The following is a 19,971-nucleotide window of genomic DNA, read 5'->3' on the forward strand; positions in this document are numbered from 1 at the left end:
CTCTCTCTCTCTCTCTCTCTCTCTCTCTCTCTGTGTGTGTGTGTGTGTGTGTGTGTGTGTGTTGTAGATAAGAATGAGAATGGGACAAGAGTGTGAATGAAATTGTAGGGAAAACAGCAAAGAAAACCCCAAAAAAGTATGAATTTACTTTAAGAAACCTATTTATATATGCAATGAGTATACACCAATGTTGTGATTTAAATTAATATGGCCTTCATAGGCTTACATATTTGAATGTTTAGTTTAATTTCTACAATGCAGATTGTAAACATGTTTGAGGAAGTGTGTCACAGGGAAAGGAATTTAAGATTTCAAATGTTCAGCCTCTCTCTCTCTTGGCTTGCTGCCTATGCATCAGGGTATAAAGCTTTCTGTTACTTCGCCAGTAGTTTCCCTTTCTCCTTCTTGCTATGATGATAATGGACTAACACTCTAAAACTATAAACAAGCATCCAATTAAATGCTTTTTTTAAGACTTGCATTAGTTATGCTGTCTCTTCACAGAAATAGTAACCCTATCTAACACAGTTAATAAAATATAAGTAACTGGAGGAAGATAAAGAAAACAGGGAATATAGAACAGCTAACTCTCTGGAACTACAACGCTGAAAGATTTGCCGAGGGTGGTTCTAAATGGTCAATAACAATAGAGGATAAGAAAGTAGAAGGAAGGTCCTCAGTACTAAACAAACCAGGGATCCATCTACCCTTAAATTTCCTCAACTGTCTAATGATTCACCTTTAGAGCTTTGCAATAAACTTGTTCTTAAATCTCTCTCACAGAATTGTTAGACTTTTGTTATTAAATCCAGCAAATGACACATTCATTTGGAAGGTAAAAAGTCAACACATCTCTATCTTTTAATCTATTTGGAGATGTGTTTGTAAGCATTTGTTTCTGCCTTGGCTGTCCTTTATTGGGAAATTAATCCATGACAATTAACTTTGTGATAAAGCTCATTGCTTCTTGAACTTGGGAAGCATTTTTTTTTCTGGAGAGTCTTTTGAAGACTCCAGTATTTAGGAGGGTGTGCTGGACATATGCAACAAAGTCATGTGCTTAATTTATGAAATTTTAGGGAGTAAAAAATAATGGAAGATAGTTTTTAAAGCCCCCTGTCTACCATGTTACCATTCTCTTTAGACTGTTCTATTGTTATTATGTTGCAGCAAAGCAATTTTTATTAATGTCCTAGTTTCTTTTCCAGTTGTTGTGCTAAAATAGCCTTATTAAAGCAAGTTTAAGACAGAAAAGTCTTACTCAGCTTTGAACTGTGTTTATAGTCTATCATTATATTGAAATCCAGTCAACATGAACTTGAGACAGCTTGTCAAATCCACAGAGACAATGCATGTTTGAACACTTGAACTCACCTCTCTTTCTCCTCTCTTGTACCATTTAAAAATCAAACCTAGGGAATAGTGCTGTCTACTTTTGGGTGGATTCCCCTGTATTTGTCAGCTAACAAGTCCAAACTATGTGCTCCACAAGCCAATCTGATCTATAAAATCATCATTGAGATGCTTCCCATCTGGTCTGGTTGTGTCAAATTGACACTATGAAATTACCATCACAACTCCAACTTTTGTCAACCTTACACACAAATGCATCACTTTCAAACCTTCTAACCCTAGCCCTAAAATCTCATGTTTTTTTTTTCTTAATGTGAAACAATTCAACTTTAAAAGACCCCATAGTCTCTAAAACTTCTACTTTATTTTTCAAAAAATGCCTTTGAGTTTTTATAAGAGAAATAAGAAAAAGAAACAGGTTCTATATATAGCAGCACAGAGTCAACATTCTTCTCAAAAAGAAGAATTGGGAAAGAGCATGATGACAAGTCTTGGTCATTGTACTATTGCTGTGAACAAACATGACCAAGGCAACTTATAGAAGATTGCACTGAATCTTGGTCTTGCTTACATTCTTAGAGATTTAGCCGATGTCCATTATTGTCTGGAGCATGGTGGCAGGCAGGCAAGTATGGCGGTGGAGCGATAAATTTTACCTTACTTCCTGCATCAGGCAGAAACATAGAGAATGACTAAGCCTAATGTGGGCTTTTGAAACCTCAAAGCCCATTCTCCAGTGATATACTTCCTCCAATAAGGCCACAACTCTTTTAACAAGACTACACCTCCTAATCCTTCTTACACTAACTAGGGACAAAATATTTAAATGTATGAGCCAATGGAGGCCATAGTCATCAAAACCATGATGTTAAGGAATAGTCACATATAAAAATAATCTAGCAGGGAAGCATTAAATTTTTCAGTTACCTGGGATTTATAATATAATCCTCTGGATTCCAAAAGGTAACACCATCTCTCCACTTGTGTTACCTTCTCTCTGAGGTATAAGATGGTAGTACTTCATATTTTTACATCTCTTTGACAGATTTCCCATGGTCCCAGTGTCTCTACTATCTTGTGGTCTGACCTAATACTAGAGGTCACATTCCTGCCTTCTTAAATGATATCTTGGGGTAACTTTGCATGGAATTATACCATGCTACACAGTACCTACTCTTATTGATATCCTTGATTTTTTCAGTCTCATATTTTTTATTTCAAAACTAATTCCACCTAAATAACATTTATGGTATTATCAAGTTCTGCCTTCCAGCTGGAGATTTAGCCTCAACTCCTTGGAACTATTTATATCAGCTTCTGTGTGCTGATCCTGAGAAACATATTTCTATTGTGCCAGTGCAGCACAAGAAGCTTCTCCCTGATATGTTTCTTCTCTCCATAAATCTTTACTGCTTCTTCAGCACCACCATGAATACAAGCCTCCCCAAATTTCCTTTTCAAAACAAATCAATGCATTATGTTTAAATTCAACTTCACTTACCTTTCAGAACACACCCAAGTTCTTGAACAAAATATCATGTGAATGGCTCCTCTCCATTTTCTAATGTAATCCTTGCTCTTCTCTGAATTCTCTTGGACTGGATTTCTCGCAGCCTTCTTACCTTCCTAATTTTAACTATAATGACTCAGTAAGGTCTTCCAATAGCATTATCATAGCTTTTCTAACACAAAATTGAAAATCGTTTCACATTACTCCCTAAAAACTCTCCTAAGGCTGAAGAGCTACACAATCAAGTATCACCCTAGAAGCTACAGTCATCAGTAGTGATTTTCATCCTGCTGTCCTTTGTAGATGCTTCAATAAAATACCCCAATAGAATCAATTTTAAGGGAGAAAGTAATATCAGCCCAGAATACCAGGTTTCACTCCCCATTGCAGGAAAGTTAAAGTGATAGTAACTAACAACTAGTAACATCCTCAGTCAAGAACAGATAAAAAATGAATATATACATTCTTGCAATTCAGGTTAGCCTTTCCATTTAATATCAGTCCAGGATACAAACACAAGGAATGGTGGCATGCATATAACCAATACTATTACCAACAACTTCACTGTAAGTCAATCTGTCCGACATAATCCTTCCTTAACATTCCATTCCCAGGTTATTGTGGTAAATAAGGATCAGGATAAACAAATAGCCCGAATAGATGTTTATTCAGGGAGAAATAACTTACAACCTAGACAGATGAACACCAGGAAATTCAACCTGATCCTCTCCTGTCCGAGTCACGCCAGAAAGAGAGAGCCTTTCCTGGCCCCCTCCATCCTTCCACCTCCACTTCCGCCCATGGCTCCACCCCCCCAATGGGCGTGGTCAGTGCCACAGAAGGAGACAAAGTGAATATCCCACTACACCAGGTGACTCTAGATTCTGTCAAGTTAACAGTCAACTATCCATCATGGTCAGTGACCTAGGATTCTGATTTGCCATCTTTTCCACTAGCACAAACCTAAAGGAAATAATTTTAAAGTGTAACTAGCTACATTAGAAAAAAAAAATCATTTTTCTCTTCATGACCCATGTTTTTAATTACTTAGTTTTGTGGGCATGCCATGAGTGATATGTGCATACAAATACACACATTATCTCATATATGTACAAAATTATCGGCCTTTGTTTAAATAACTTCAACAAATAATGTTGATATCAATTATAAGGCTATATATAATTAAGATACAAAACCGAAGTTAAGAGTGATATGTGCATACACACACACACATTATCTCACAAATGTACAAAATTATCGGCCTTTGTTTAATAACTTCAAAAAATAATGTTGATATCAATTATAAGGCTGTATATAATTAAGATACAAAACCGAAGTTAAGAGTGATATTTGCATACAAACACACACATTATCTCATATATGTACAAAATTATCGGCCTTTGTTTAAATAACTTCAAAAAATAATGTTGATATCAATTATAAGGATGTATATAATTAAGATACAAAACCGAAGTTAAGAATACCAACCCAGCTATTTCACTTCTGAAAGTAAAATTTACTTTATAGACTTGTTCTAATACCATCATGTGGACATGTCATGGGAACAAAGGTTAAATTCTACAGTGACTTTGAGAAAGATTTCATTAAAAAATAAGTTTCAGTTAATAAAAAAATGGAAAAATAAAGAAACTATGGTTTCTTGAAAATTCAGAGAATTTTCTAATAACTCAGCTTTCACCAGGATGTGTGGCCTTTCCTTTGCAAAGAAATAGTCCTTGTTTCAAATACAGAATCTTACTGCTTCTAGGTATCTGTGATGATGAATAGCGATATATGTGTGTATGAAGAAGTAAATAGTGTGCTCAAAATGGCCTTTTAAATCACTGCCCAGAGTTATTGTAAAATATTGACTTTCTCCCAACAGTAAATTCACTTTTTCAGGCCTTAGACACTGTCTGAATTCCAATGTGATGTAAATGGAGAGGTAGCCCTTGGCTCCTTCCTGCCAGCCTATATCTCCCCTCCCCCAGAATACACTGCCATTGATTTGTAGGCTGTGCTAAGTCTTTCCCTCCATAGGAGCTCAGTGGCAGGTGTATTTGACCACAGACTCTGATACCTGTCAGTTATTTCTTGTTGAACTGTTTACTCAAGGGTTTGACTTTTTTCTCTCTGAGTTTGTCAGTGGCATTGCAAACTGAGATTGTAAATCTCCCCAGAATCACTCTTCCTTCCTAATGTTACATTATAACCTCCTCAGGATGGTTGGTTATGGACAATTCCTACTCTTTCTATAAGACACATGGGCTTATTGATTGACTTTTTCTTTTGACTAGTACCAAAAATGAGCTACATGTTAAAAAATAAAGTTCTTCCTATTTTTGACATTGCTAGTAAGCAGAGCATCTTGATTTTATAAAATATGTTACATGTGAAATGCATATTAAAAACAAAGTCAACATGTACTGGTAAAAAATGAGTTGTGAAAATAATGAAGATAAATCTATGCACATTGAAGTTATTATTGTTTGAACACTGAACACAGAGAGAACAATCCACATTAGTTGTTTAAACAATAGGCAGATGTTTGAGGTTTCATTCCTCCATGATACATTAAAACAAATTCATTAATATCTTCATTTATTCCCTTAAAAGTTGTGCAGAGTTCCATAGTTGCTGTACACTGCCATACACACTTTCTGATAATTTCTTAATTAAACAAACAGAAAGATAATTTTGCTCTTTCCAATTTATTGTAGTACCATGTATAGCAAACTCTGATTGAAGGCAAGTCTATTATTAGAATAAACTGGGAGCTTTTCATATAGCTAGAGTGCCTTGATAGAAAAATTCAAACTGGATTACATTATAGAACCTTATATATTGGTTTCTCAGGGGCTCTGGTTACAACCAAGAATCAGTGTGCAACTTAAGGACTGAAGAAACTAACATTGTTAACTCTGTAATGTTTTTGACTTTCTTGTAAGTGTGCTGATACTCCAGTTTTCACATTTTGAAAAAAGAGTACTATATTGTTCCGGTAATTATATATTAGTGTTGCAATGCATTAAGCATTGGCTTACATGCCAAGATCAATGTTTGTTGCAAATTTTATAACTACCCACTGTGATGTATTTGGCTCTTTATAATGAGAGCTCTTGTTCATTCACTGGGAGATTTTAAAATGAGAGATGATTCATTATACATCAGTAAGCACATTCTATGCACAATTACACATTTACATCTCTCAAAGCACATCTTGTCCACGGTGACCCATATATAAGCATTGGCACCTATAGCAGTGTACATTTGAAAATAATTATTTCTGAATATATTACTGAAATTGTTATTGGAAACAACTTCTAAATGTATAAATTCAATGCTCTGTAAATGTCAGTACAGCCATCAAAGTTTATATTCATCCCTTTCTAGATATTTATCAATGTGCAAAACAGTGTTACTATTCTTTCACTTTGTTACGACAGGTTCTTTCTGAGTTTGTGAGTGTTGCTTCATGTGCTTCATAGTGTGTCCCTGTGAAAATCTTCATTTATGGCCATTCTGTTGTCTAGATAAACTGATCCTTTTGTACTTATGAACCAGCTGTCTTTGTAACTCTAGTTCTCTTTTTTAAAAATGATGTATTTTGTTATTTTGTGTGGAAGCCTAGGGCCTTCAGTCAGAACCAGATGACTTGCCAGGTTCGTACCTGAGAGGAGAGTGTGGATTGAGAAAAGGCAGGTAAAGACAGAAAGAAGAGAGAAGCACAGGATAGGGTCACAAGAGCAATCCACTCAATACTGACTGAATGCACCAAAATTATTCAACATTCTAAAGTAGCCAAACCAAAAGGGAAACATGACAGAAGACTTCTATTATCATGTATAAGGAGCAAACAAACTTTCTTCCCTTAATCCTCCAGGGATTTGGTAACCATACCTTTTAACCAGACTTGAGGGTCAACAGTAAACACACCTGAGCCCAAGTCTGTTATATAGATAAGACATTCACTACCAAGGAGAAAACATCCTGCAGTAACCAATACTTAGACCTTTAGGTCTTTTGATTTATTAAAGACAGTTTTGAAATATCTGACCTTGAGGAAAGATGAAGTAGAGCCATTTTTATGAATAATATATATATATATATATATGTATATATATATATATATATATATATCTGAATACAAGTATATGCACATATGTTGAGTGCCCATGGAATCTAGAAGAGGGTCTAGAATAGGGCATCAGATCCCCTGGAACTAAAATTTCAGAGAAATCTATTAAAGATGACTTTCTCACCACTCATAAATTCAACTCCTTATCGTTGATTGTTTCCTCCCTTTACTGTGTCCCTTTGCCTTCCCCCTTCATCTCTCTCCCTTCATTCCCCAGATCAGATGGGAGTTCTTAAGCTTCATATCACTCATTTCATCATCTCTGGCAAGAACATTGAACAGCAGATAACAGGCACAAAAGTGATACCTCCTCAGGTAAGTAAATATTCCAGAATGAGTCTAGGACTAAAGCCAAACAAAAAACAGAAACAGAGAGATGACAATTACTGGTGTAATTTAAGGCTGAAACCAAGTTTAAGTTGAGAATAGTCTTTTTCATTTTTCAATTTCTGAACTCCTCAGCTATAATTTTTTATGCTTAAATTTATCCATGAGTAAAATCAAATGAGGCTTCAGTTTTTCCATAAAAGGATGAACCTATATATACTTTTTATACAATTATTTTAAATTATTTTCTACTTGTGGAATGAAATTTGTATTGTCTATTATGAGTTTGCAAAACCAATACTAAATAGTTCCACCTACTAATAATTGAATTTGTCAGAACATTGTCTATCTATTACACTACTACATAAAGTAAAATAAAAATGTCATTTGGTTAGTAAATTTAAGTTGTTTTCTAGTTTTATCTGTAGTTTACCACTTAAAGACATGAAACAATCATAAAAGCTGCTTGGATAAGCCTGTGGAATTTTATTCTCTCAGTACAAAGCCCTGTGTGTTTCATTTGAGAGTGTGGAAGGAAGCAGATGGAATGATAAAAAACCTGTTAAAAAAGTTTCAGGTTTGAGCCTGGTAACTTGGGCCCTCACAGAAAATGTCACGTACAACTAAATAAAATAGACAAAGAAAGTGAAAAGGCATATAGCAAAATTAGATGCTCTGAGAAGATATGGGCAGAAGTTTTCCTTAATTTGAACAGTTTGAGTCAAAGTAGGTTTTTCAAAAGACGAAGGATGAGCTCACCATGAAAATGTAGGTAGAGGAAACAGATTGCATTCCAGAGCTGGAGAATAACATTTTGTGTGATTTAGCAGGTAAAAAAATTCATCTGGAGGTGTGACTTTCAGAATCTTTGTGTCCTTCTCAGGTATTGAGGCATGATTTTAGATAATGGAGCTCTCAGAGGACTGTAATAAGAGAAGATTCCTCATTAGGGTAGATTATAGAGCATTCATGATTTGAAAAGTACAGGGTATCCCAGACACTGAGTTTTCAGTGGCTTCTATTCTGCAGATACTACACTGTAGATCCTACCAGACTGTGGCACACATAGTGGAAGAAAGTGGATATTTGCGAAGTTCATTTCTCTGAAGCACTCACTTCTTGTTCTCACAGATCCAAACACTTGTAAAACACCATTTTGTCCTGGGTTTTGTTGGTGGTTTGCCTGTTTTATGAAGTGAATTCTCACTGTTATATGCTTTGTGGATGATTACACAGGACAGTTTTAGCATTTATTTATTTATGGATTTATTAGTTAAGATGACAGAATTGTGGTCTGTGGGAAGCCAACCTTTCCTTACCTTGTGCTGTTAGATAAACTTGACATATAGATCTCAGAGTAAACAAATGTGATCTGGATTGAATTATTAAATAAATGTTAGATAAAATCACTGTACAGTCTGTATCCTGAAAAAAAGACTGTACTACTGAAAGTAAATGGAAAGTTCAGCACACTGTACCCCATACAAAAATGGCATTAAGCGTTTGCTCACACAAAGGAAAGCAAAAGATGGTCTTTTCATGTCTCTACACAATTACAGCATTGCCTGAGGTTTATATCAGCCATGTGCCTCCATGTGAAACCTAACATCTTGCTCCATAAGTTCTTCAAGACATGTCTGTATATTTTTTCCATTTCTTCTAGCATTGTCATTTGTCTTGGTAAGCATACTTTTATTTCTTCATGATTGTCAGAGTTTTATTTCCCTAGAATACTATTTTTGTTCTGAAAATGCATAAGCAAAATGGATCTGAGATGAAAATGATTCTCAGAACGTCTTTCTAAGTTATGATTATTTATTTCTCCTATAATACTGCTAAATACAATTAAACCATGATCATTTACCAAACATCTATTTACCTCGTTAATTTGGTCTTTCAGCCCTTTAATTGAATTATTTAGTCTAAAAATTATAACAATGTGTGCTCAGTGCTAACCCCATACATGCCTTTACTTTTTATATTATAACCACATTAAAAGACCTGGGCCTGGCTTTGCTTGGGCAAATACTAACTTTTCTAAAAATCTATAAGTGTGAATATGTGAGGAGGGCTGATGGGTTCCACATAAGCACACTCATTGAACCAGATTTCTTTAGTCTTCTACACCACCAATACCTGTGCCTTCATTAGTGTGCCATCGGTAGATAATGTGTAGGGTGTAGTCATGTTCCGGTATACATGAGTTTTCTTGTTCACAAGAAACACTTTACTAGTTAATCCATCTCCTCTGAGACTATATTCTTCTCTTTTTTAAAAAATGGGTATTGGCATGTATAATTAACACAACGAACCAATACATTTATAGTGCACTGTGATTCATTTTTCAGAAACATGATTATCTACAAAATTCTTGCTATAATCAAATTATAATGTAACATTTATGTAACACACATATTCCTACCTAACATTTTCAGCCTAGCATCATTGAAACTTCTATATTTCCTATTCAATATGCCACTGATACATGGAGTAATAATATCCTGTTTTAGTCTGAGATAGTAATACAAGCCTGAAAACTTACCACTCAATGAGATGCTAAAGCAGAAGGATCCTAAGTCCAAGGCCAACTTGGGCTGTACAACAAGACTGTATCTCAGGAAAACTACAACCAATAACATCTTGTTTGTTCCATTTAAATAGAAAAATTGTTGTGACTTAAACTATACATTTATAAGTAATAGGTGAATGAACTATTAATTTAGTCAACCAATACCATAAGTGAAATATGGTGTCCTGGATAGGATCTTGGGATGTAAACCAAATATGAACTAAAAACCAAGTAATTGTGCCATAGAACAACTCATTTCATGTGGAAAAATGTAGCATTCCCTCTCAAGATAAACCATTGGAAAACTAAGAATAAGATTTGTGCTCTAAGTTGCAACATTTTTGAAAATTCAAGATTTCTTTAGTATACAGATCCATATAATACAATTTCTTCTGGTAACTAATAACTTGTAGGTTTTATAGTTTTTGTGAATGAGATTTTAAAATAATAAGTGATAAAAAGTGATCCTTACTTTCATTAAAGCTGCCTCAAGAGGGTATAATTTTAAATGACCTTGATCTGATGAGAAAAGTTAAGGGACTGTGATAAATTTAGATATTTGAAGGTCACAAGTAGAAAAAGTGATACTTGATACAAGGTTGTAACATCCCATGTGCTTGCTAACTCTAGCACTCTCAAGGTGGAAGTAGAAGAATCAGGAATTACATCAAGACCAGTCTATACTACAAGTGACATTGTGTCAAAAAACAAAAGTCAAAACTCTTGTATCTAATTTAGATTCTATTTTTCATACATTAAATTAAAATACAAATTTGACATGGGAAAGAAAAAATATTAGTGTAACTACATCACTATTTCTACATTAGATTAAATTATTTCTGTTCCTTTATCACAATATATAAACATTATATATATATATATATATATACACACACACTCAGTAAACAAACAACTATAAATTCAAAAGCAGTTTATAAATTAGTTATAAACTCAATGACAAAATCACTAAAATAAAAATAATAAAATCAATGCTGTTTTATATATATATATATATATATATATATATTGGATTTACCAAGTTAAAGTTTTAATCACAAAATAAATATACTGAGTATATAATAATGGTCCACTTGTTATCCAACTTTTACATTGTTCTGTTTTCAGGGTTTTTTTTTTCCATTTAAGTGACATTGAATTTTTCATTAAAATTTACTAATAACTTTGACATGAAATATGTCATCCATTGCTGCCTCCATTTGGCTAAACTCAGAATATATGATAGTCCATGTACATGACTTTACCTTGGAATTATAAACACATGTATATACAAATAGGTCTTACATTGGGTGACTATACTGTGTCATCATCTTGTGTTTTGGTTGGTTTACTATTCATACACTTGATGTAAAATAATGGTGAATGTAAGGAACAAGGTTTTTCTGCTGCTGGTCTTGGCCGGCCTCCACGCCAGCCACAATTAACACACCGAGACTCTGTATTTGATATAATGATGTTGGCCAGGTTTCTTATCGGCTAGCTCTGTCTTAAGTATTAACCCATTTCTGTTAAATATAAGTACTTCCACATACTCTAATCTTACTGGGGAATGGGGTGGGCATCTCATATCCCCAGTCTCTCCATCTTGACTCCTCCTTACTACTTCCTCTTTCCTCCTTGTCTCCTAGTCCAACCTATCTTGCTTTCCTATTGGCCAACAGTGCTTTATTCATTAACCAGTATGAGAAACATATACAGAATGGCATCTCCCATCAGGTAAACAATGAAAATATAAATATTATTTGATTATTCTTGAGGAAACACAAGATCAAGGGAACTGAATTTCTACACCCCGCCCTCCAATTAGTTTATTATCTAAGGAACCTATCTATAAACAGTGTTGGTTGCTTACTTTTAAATAGATTTGGCTTTAGCAGTTTGAAAAAAATGGGGAACACTGAACCTGCAGATAAGCAGAACTCAAGTGCTGAAGGGCTGGGAACACATCTCACTCTTTTAATGAATCAATAGGGATTAGTAAATAGTTTGTGAAGTGCTTCTAATAGCTTAAAAAGGAAAATTATGCTGCAGCCATATATTTATATTAGAGGGAAAATGACAAAACAACAACAACAACAAACAAAACAAACAAAAAACTAGAGATACGGAAGCCAGGTCAACCTAATTTCATAGTTGGGTGGGTTAAACATAAAGCATGTCAGTGCAGTATCAAGGTGGGTAAAACTAACATTCCTTGGAACTAACTGAGGGGTTAGATATTAATGTTGACATTACAGTTTAACACCAGCAATACCAAAAGTATTGCTGGCTACTATAATATTACATTATGTTTCTAAGACTACCCTGACCGTTTCTTGTTTGTTTGTTTGCTTGCTTGCTTGCTTGCTTGTTTAGCATTTGGGGTCTTTGGACAGGAAAACGCCTTGGCTTGCTTTCCCTAGCTGAATTTGAGTTCAGCGGGTCACCAAGAGTCACTGGCAGTGCTGAAAGGTGCTGAGGCCATTGGCAGAAAGCCGGTTGTGTGTCTGTGGCTCTGCACTGGTCGTGCCCAGTGTCGATTCCATTGGTGGTTGTTTCTGGGCTCCACCGCCTTGAGGATTGTGCTCAGGGGGAGGCTTCGGGTGGGGATTGATTATCCAGCCAAGACCCCAGCAGGCTTCCACACACCCTCTGTGGCGGCTCCTTGCCTTTATTTGCTCCATGAGTTTATCCTCCTGCTCCTTCTGTACTTCATGGAGCATGGACTCCTTTCTTGTGCATTTTCTTAGATGGGCTTGGGGGGGTGGGGTGGGGGGTGGGCAGGCTGCTGTTGCTGGGGCGTGGATGGATGATTCGATGGATGGATGGATGGGTGGGTGGGTGGGTGGATGGATGCGTAGATGAACAGGTTGATGTGTTGGTGGGTGGATGGGGGAAATCAATGCGGGGTCGATGGAAGGAGAAAAGAGGGAGGCACCGTCAGATGATAGGGCAGAGTCCTAAAGGTAGCCGGTAGAGGACCTTTAGAAGGAAACTCAAGTTTTCAAAGAACAAAAAACATCATCTGAACATTTCTGCATATAAGGTGGGCACTGCTTGATTCAGTTCTCTGCTCAAGGACCCATTGAGCAGGACATTGCTGTTACCATCCAGGCCAAGATTCTTTTCTACCTACCTTGTTTTTGAATTGAGACCGTTTTTTTTTTTTTTTAAGTGGTTGTAGTATGTAGGTGTAGTTTTATTTTCTTTCTAGCTTTTTTATCTTTTCTGTGGAATCACTTTTTATCGGTTTTCTTAGTTTTCGAATGTTTGGAACTTTGGAGGGGGCACTGTTCTCAAAGTCTACTTTGCTGTCTCCTGTATCAGATACAATGCAATAGCCCATATCCATATCCTCCCCTCTTACTTGCTGGATATGTAACTTACCTACTATGAAGAACTCTTTGGATTGTATTCTACCTATCTACATTATCTCACTTTGTTTTAGTCAATTTTCTATTTATTCTTTGATAATTTCATACAATGTATTTTGATCATAGTCACAACCAGATCCTCCCCTTAATTTGCCAGATCCTGCTCCACTTTCCCACACCCTAAATTATGCCTCCTTATTTCTTAAGATCTAATCAAGTCCAGTTTGTACTGCTCTTGTATTTCTAGGTCCGGGGCTACACAGATTGACTTACTAAGAGGTTCTCTGCCAAGGAACACGTAGTTTCTAATCCCATAAAATATAGCATCTGCCTATAACTCCTTAGTTGAGAGTGTGTACTCATGATTTCCTTTCTACCTCAGTCAGGTATCACTGAGCAATATACTGATGAACTCACACTAGCTGTAATGAGCTCAATATTTTGAGGTTAACTACTTGGGAGATTTAGTTATGTTTTGTAAATCTCTCTTTTCATGGTAATGCCCAGATTCTTCCTCCATTTGTGTCACTAGGAAAAGTGGTATGTTTCTCAGTGGTTGTACCCATTGGCGGTCCTGGTGGGTAACTTCTTACTAATCAACCTATTACATATATAAGAATGAAATATAAAGTATAGTTGCCCAAGCTGACATTGCCAGGCAGTTATACTCCAAAGAACATATCAAATCTCAAACAGTAAGAGATATTACAAGAATAACATGAATGAATAAAGTCAACTCAGTATTCAGAAAAACAAATACAAAAAGAGCAAAGGAGTGAAAGAAAGCAGCAACATAGGGAGTGGAATGTGTTGAGATTAACCACCTATCAATCAGAACTGTCACAGAAGAAAAAATTTCCAATATGTAAATGATATCTATTGAGAAAAACTGAGGAGTCCAGATATAATGCATATCTTGATTTTTAAAATTTTGCAATTATTCTAAAAGATTTGTAACTTGAACAAGCAAACAATATGTGGGCCAAACCAAATATATCTCAGTGAAAATCCCTGCCTGTTGCATGCCAAATTTTGATCTCTGGTACACAATGTAAAATTGATTTTTAATTGCTTATTAAATCACTCTCATTAATGTACAGCCATACCTCAGGCTGCTGTTGAGAGTAAGGTAGAAATCTCCCCCATTTTCAATAATCTGAAAATTATACTTTCAGATCCCTTAGTTAATTTAGCTTTGTAATTATATTTGTAAGGTTGCTTCTATAGAGTTTTAAAGTTTTAAATCATGCTTAGAAATAATTACAAGGAGGTTTCTGGAAGTTTAAGTTGCTTGTGAATATTGTTGATGGAAGTAGAATGGTAGGCTTTTTCTTACAGTTTAATTTAGAATTACTAATAAAAAAAATAGAAGAAAAAAGTAAACCCATGGTTACACATTTGCTTTGTTTCAAGGCAATTATTCATAACATCTGCATTGAGGTGTGTAGTGTGTATGAATGTGTGTGTGTGTGTATGTGTGTGTGTTTGTGTGTGTGTGTGTGTGATCAGTATATTTAATCAAGGTCACATGTATGTAAATCTCCATTTGCATGCATATGCATTTTCAGACAGATGTAGACATGATTAAGGTCATATCAACCTACTATATCATGATTATGAATAAGAATCTCATGTCAAATTCACTACATTCAGAATTGTCCTAGTTCCATTTGTATTGTTTTAACTGGCTATCTGAAGATGGGTAATTATTTATAAATGACAGAATTTTGCTTAAATCCTGAATCTTCTGGCCCAGATGTCAAATGTTTGGAATCAGTATGTGATAAAGATGGTTATGCTACACTATGCCAATATTCACACAGAGACACAAGGAGAAGAGAACAATTAACCAATTATTTTAGCTATTTTTCTATTGCTCATAAGAGGCAACATGACAATTCAACTTATTAAAAAAAATAATTTGATTGCGGGTGCATTGTTTCAGAGGGTAGTAGAGTCCATGACTGTCACATTCGGAAACATGGCAGCAATCAGGCAGGTATGGTTCTGGAAGAGTAGCTGAGAGTAATACTGAGACAACAATACAGATGCAGAGGGGTAGGGGGTTAACTGGGAATAGTATGGACTTTTGAAATTTCACTTTATGCCTCCAGTGACATACTTCTTCCAACAAGGAAGGACACAGTTCCTAATACTTTTCTAGTACTTCCACCAACTGGAGACACTATATTAAAACATATGAGCCTATGGGGTCATTCTCATTCAAACCATCATATCATTCCTTTCACCAGGAAGCCATTTTCCAGAGTGACTAACCTATTTTAAAAATATCTGCGCTGATGTACTCATAAAGATAGCGGTCTGATGGCCCTTTGAAAGATTATATCTGGAAACACAGTTACAATTAATTAAACATCAAAATAAAGTTTAAAGGGGGTGTCTAATCATAGCAACTGCTTGTCTCTTACTCTATTTTACTCTATACACCTCATCTTCTTCAATTTCTAATAGGGGTAATAGAACTAGCCTCTTTAACAATTTGAAAAATTATCAGATGTGCAAAGCATTTAAAATAAAGTTGGAGTAACACTAAATGAATATTACATAGTATAATTGAGTATATAAATGCATATTCATTTAGAGACATATACATTGATTTATAGTTATGTTTATTCCATAATGTATCATTTAATAATTATCCATAGAAAATGATGAATCTATCTCAATATCTTATTTAACTTATTCAATGCTTTTGCTACTTTTCACATCAACACATTGTTACACTGACTCTTTTGATAAATGACTAGAGCTAGAAAAAAGAACATCTGAAGGATAAAGGGTATTTTCAAGGTCATTCTGAGTGATATTATTGGAAAAAAAGAACCAGTTCCCTGTTCCATTATGTGAAGGCACATAATAAGAAATTGCAGGCAGCAAATGTGGGTGGCAACCTTGAAGAATGTGACATCAACACAGACTTTCAGCTGCAGAGAAATCTCTTTTTAACACAGTCACAAATTAAAGGCTTCTATTAGTGACCATCACAATAACTGAGTCACAGGGGAAGATGCAAGTCTTACATATTGTGTAACAAGGCAATTCAGTTATTGTTTCCTAACTACTCAGTGAGTCACTGCCATTGTCCTTGACAAGAAGCAGTTTGTTTGGCACAAAGGTGAAATAAGAGAAAATCTAAGACAGATGATCAGGGTGCCGGGTGCAAATCTGAAGTGCCTCAAGGTCAAAGTTCTATAATGGCAAAATTTCAATTTTGGAAGATGTTTTCCCATTGTGTTTTATATTACTGTTCTATGAGATTCTTTTCAGTGAATCAGCTCACTTGTATTCAAAGATGTATTCCTAGTTCTCATATGGGTCATTATTTTTTCTCATTTTCTCTCTGTAGGTCAGGCTTTTACTGTCCTCTACTTGTATTATATTACAGCCTTGCAATTGGTTTTCCTGACTCACCTGTCTTCCCATCCCTTCTTTTTTCTATCAGAAGCACCCTTTGGGAATACAGTGGCCACAACACTGCTTGCCCACCAGCATCCCAAATAAGTCATTACTGTCAATAATATGGTCAATACTGAAACTTCATGTTTTCTTCTTGACATGCATGTATGAATTCAACCTTTGCAAGGATTTAGAATGTATCCTGGGGTTTTGCAAACCTATTGAGTATCATGCCTTAGCAGGTTAAGAACCACTGTAATCCATGATGCACGTGCCTCTAAGACATTTAATGTTGTCAAGGGGTTCCCTTGTTCGTATATGTTGCCCATGGCCTCATGTGTTGAATGCTTACTCTGCAGATACTGGCATTGTTTTTGAATTGTTACAGAAGATAGGGAATAGAATGCCCAGATGTCATATATAAGCCACAAGAGGCTTCTCTTTATAGGCTTCTCTCATTCCAGTCTAGAGTTTCCTGATTCATAGCATGAGCAGTGATATAAGTAATTCTGCCACAGTTCTACCATCAAATGCCCTGTGCCATGCACTTGTGCCATGACAAATTGAAATCCTGGAATCCACCAGTCAAAATAAATTCCTCCTCCATAAAATAGCTTTATCTTCTTTTCAAATAAGTTTATTTGAAGCAAAATAAACTACTTTACTGCCAAGAAACTTTATGAAAGTTCCATCTCAAAAGGGTCAAAAAGGGGAATTCACTGCTATAAATTCTTTGCATTCAGGGCGTCAAAGACACAGCCTGTGCAGTGTCTTGGATGAAAAAGCATGTAGACAGAAGTATTCCTATGTTAGAGTATTTACAGCACTACTTTCAATGAAGTGCTTCTTCCATAAACATTTGAAATGAGATGAACTGCAGAGATTAAATGAAGCCTTCATATTGTACTTTCGTATATGAAGGAAGACAAGTGTTAAAAACAAAACCAAAAGAACCAAACACTGTGACATCATGATCTCCCAAATGGAGATTTTGCTAAGGAAAAAATTCATAGGGTGGGATCCAAATTAAAATGAGAAAAGAATATAGTTTAACCAATGGTTTCTACTCTGAACATGCAAACAAATCCATTTAACAAGTCCAATCACAGATTATTACACTGAAACCAACTATAGTGTTGGTTTACCAATTAGACAAATAGCAGTTCACTTTCACCCACTCAGTATTTTAACCCTTTATATAACAAAGCTTATAAAAGTCATTTAGCTTTTCCTCTTTTTCTAAAGAAAAAAAATGTAAAAAATACTGCCAAATATACTCCATACTGAACAAACCAATCTGAACACTTTTAGTACCTATATAGGTTACTATATACTTAACATGAGAGTTAGAAAAATTTGAAAACAACCATTCTAGACCTACCTATCAACAGACCAACCTACCACCACCCACTGCCTACATGCCCCAGCCGGAGGATTCAGAAACTATGTTTGAGCCAAAACCACCATTAAAACAACTGCCTGTCCCTTCATTTGATGCCGAACCCCAAACAAGAGGGCACCAGAGTTAGAACCACTATAGGAATTATTTCCAGAACCAATAGCCTGATTTGGTTACTTCTGCATGCTGCCTTGGCTTTGGTTATTACCAGATGGACCTGACTGTTTCTGCTGGCTGCCTTACATACCCATCATACCCCTACTGCTCTGTAATGCTGCATGGGCTGCAGCCATCATCACTGGATTAATGCTAAAAGCACTGAAGTTCATTCTTCCACCCATGTTGCCACCATGGTTATTTCTCCAGCCAGCTCTACCCCCTCGACTGTTGCCAAACCCACCCTGATTCCCAAAGCCACCTAGATTACCACCAAATCTTCCACTTCTTTCTAACTCTCTATTGTTATTATGCTTAGGTTCAGTATTGGATATATGCACAATGATTCCTTTAATGACCAAATACTGTCCACAAAGGGACTGGGCAACCTTATCATCTGCAAAAGTAACAAAAGCAAAAGCCCTGAATGGTTTGGGAATGAAGGAATCTACCACTTCTCCATACTGGCAGAAGAACTGTTGAAGCTCCTCAGCAGTTGTGTCTTCTGTACAATGCCAGACACACACATTTCTGCTTCTCAAAGTTCATCTGGACTTTGCTTAGAATTCAGAAGTTTACAGTCATCTGTAACAACATATGTTGCTGTGACATTACTTTCCATTGGGTTTCATATTCCGTAAATCGAACAAAGCCAAACCCCTTTGAGTGACCAGTTTTAAGATCTTTCTTGACCTGAACCATAAGAACATCTCCAAAAGTACTGAAATAGTTTTTCAGGTCTTGTTCTGTTGTTTCCCATGGGAGACCAACACTATGAGATCAGACGTTTTCTGGACTGCTCTTTTCACTTTCACTGCCCAGGGAGCATCTGTCTCATCCATTTTCCTTTTGTTATCTTTGGGATAGTTGACAACATATACCAGATTGCTCCAGTCAGCATCTGGGGCATGCTGAATACCTTCCACCAGCCAGACACCCCTCATACACTGAGACATTGGGTTCCAGTATCAGAGGCCACATGGGAACTGGACTGTGACTGTGAACAACAATACTGTCCCATCATCTTCTGATGGTATTGCAATAGGTTCATCATTCTTGCCTTTGGTTACTCGGATACATTCAGACATCTTTGCTCAATTTTCCACTAGGCCTCTGCTAGGACGCATGGAGAGGAAGCAGAGACAGCGAGGAACCTGATAGCTCCCATCAAGCAGTTTTTGTTGGGCCCAATATCATAGTGATGAAAAAGGTAGCTAACATATCAATGATAGTTATTCTTAAGATTGATAATAATAATAAACATCTGGTTATTTTAAGAATGCTATGTTATCTATCATACACTGGACAAGTGCTTTGAATAAATTATATTAATTTGTGACATACAAACTTCCATTGAAGATAGAGTTAACCATTGATCAAGCTAATTTTGAGTTTATTTGCAATTTATCCAATAAGTGACTAAAGTGTGGCAGAAGGACTTACATCTATGTGTTTAATCCTAAGATCCTTACTGATCATAGAAGTCTACGTAAACATCTATAGATGTAGACTTATCTCCTTAAACTTTACTGATATTTATGATATACCCAAAAGATAAAGTTGTTCTCATTGTTCCTTCCATGCCCAAACACTATGCACAATGCACTTAATATATCATATAATCTATATATCTATAAAAGCCTACTTTTTCATAAAGACACTATAAATATAGTAGATTTCATCTTCATTTGGTAATATGAAAAGATACATCTTCAAGTGTAAATAGAGAAC

At 35.8% G+C, this 19,971-nt stretch overlaps 1 pseudogene; it reads right to left on the minus strand.

Moving 5' to 3' along the window:
• Nucleotides 1–17,484: 17,484 nt before the first annotated feature.
• Nucleotides 17,485–19,328, minus strand: LOC127220229 (TAR DNA-binding protein 43-like; annotated as a pseudogene).
• Nucleotides 19,329–19,971: the final 643 nt, after the last annotated feature.

Source organism: Phodopus roborovskii, unplaced genomic scaffold (genome assembly GCF_943737965.1).
Source record: "Phodopus roborovskii unplaced genomic scaffold, PHOROB, whole genome shotgun sequence".
Classification (NCBI taxonomy): domain Eukaryota; kingdom Metazoa; phylum Chordata; class Mammalia; order Rodentia; family Cricetidae; genus Phodopus; species Phodopus roborovskii.